General features: G+C 69.9%; 1 protein-coding gene across 1 annotated transcript in view; it reads left to right on the top strand.

Moving 5' to 3' along the window:
- The first annotated feature begins 1,465 nt into the window (after positions 1-1,465).
- NTMT1 (N-terminal Xaa-Pro-Lys N-methyltransferase 1) overlaps positions 1,466-1,532 on the top strand; it is a 3,991-nt gene continuing 3,924 nt past the window's right edge. The window contains exon 1 of the mRNA XM_026049326.1: positions 1,466-1,517. The gene's annotated coding sequence lies outside the window, so the exon portion shown is untranslated. The remainder of the gene's footprint in view (positions 1,518-1,532) is intronic.

Raw genomic sequence — 1,532 nt, 5'->3', positions numbered from 1 at the left:
GGTGCCGGACGCTGGTCCCGGTGCCGGTACCGGCTCCCGGTGCCGGTCGCGACTGCGGCGCTCGCGGGGGCCGCGCGGCAACGGCGGGACAACAGCGCCCCCCGGCGGCGGAGCGGCGGCACCGCGGCACGGACGGGGCCGGACGGGGCGGACGGGACAGGGACACGACGGGACAGGGATGGGATTGGGAGCAGGGGTGGGAACAGGCGCCGGGACGGGCTAGATGGAGGCAGGGAAGGCGCCGGGGGGGCGCGGGGCCCAGGCCGCCCCGGGTGTCCCCGCACTGTCCCCGCTCGGGAGGGCGCTCTCCCTTCCCGCATCCCGGCACAACCCGTTCCTGCTCCTCCGGCCCAGTGACTCCGTGCAGTCACAGCCCCTCCAGCTCGTTAGTGAGGGCGTTAATTAGGCTGCGCACCAGCAGACCCCATTAGGGCACCGCAGGGGCACAGCCACCCGCGTCCCCTGCTCCTCAGAGACGGGTCCGGGCCACGCCGTGGCATCGGCGTGGGGTTAATCCGGATTATGTTTTGCAATAGGGTCTGGCCGGACGCCGTGCCCTGCGCTCCCGCCACCCGCGCCGGGGTCTCCCCGTCCCCGCGGGGCCACGGGGGAGGGAAGGGACCGCCGGGCCGGGCAGGGGGAGCCGCCGGGGGAGCTGCAGAGACCGGGGCCGCTCGTGACACCGGTGCAGGTGATGCCGCGGCGGGGCTGGCTGCGTGGGCTCCCCTTCCCTCTGCGATGGCCTGGGGGGGCTGCATGGTCCCCAGACAGCCCCAGTCCATCCCAGCCCTCCACAATCCATCCCAGTCCTGCCCCAGTCCATCCTAATTAGTCTTAGTCCATCCCAGCCTTCCACAATCCATCCTAGTTCATCCTAGTCAGCCCCAGTCCACCCCAGTCCTCCCCGATCCATCCTAATCAGTCCCAGTCCATCCCAGCCTGCCCCAGTCCCAGTCTATCCCAATCCTCCCCAATCCCTCCCAGTCTATCCCAGTCAATCTGAGTCCATCCCCAGTCCAACCTAATCAATTCCAGTCCTCCACAGCCTATTCCAGTCRGTCCCAGTTCATGCCAATCCATCCCAGCCGACCCTGGTGCATTCCCGTCCTCTCCAGTCTGTCCTGGTGCCAGTCCATCCAAGTTCATCCCAGTCCACTCCAGTCAATCCCAGCCCTCCCCAATTCATCCCAGTCCTCTCCAGCCCACCCCAGGGCACTCCAGTCCTCCCTAGTCCGTTCTGGTGCCAGTTTATCCTAGTTCATCCCAGTCCACTCCAGTCCCAGTCCTTCCCAGTCCATCCCAGTCCCTCCCGGTCCCTCCCGGTCCTCCCCGGCGCGGGGCGCCCCAGCGGGCAGCCGGAGGGGGCGGGCGCCACGCGCAGCGGTGACCTCACCGTGACGTCACGGCGCGCGTCGCACCCGCGGAAGGCGGTGCCSGCCGCGCCGCCTCCTGATTGGCCGCCGCGCCTGTCCGTCAGCGCCAGGTGGACGCGGCGCTGCCTACCGGCCCGGCGCGAGGTAACGGCGCGGCCC

The sequence above is a fragment of the Nothoprocta perdicaria genome, unplaced genomic scaffold, assembly GCF_003342845.1.
Source record: "Nothoprocta perdicaria isolate Ctin4 unplaced genomic scaffold, notPer1 scaffold_6, whole genome shotgun sequence".
NCBI classification, from domain to species: Eukaryota; Metazoa; Chordata; class Aves; order Tinamiformes; family Tinamidae; genus Nothoprocta; species Nothoprocta perdicaria.
Note: the sequence above shows the minus strand (reverse complement) of the source record. Positions and strands in the feature narration are given on the sequence as shown.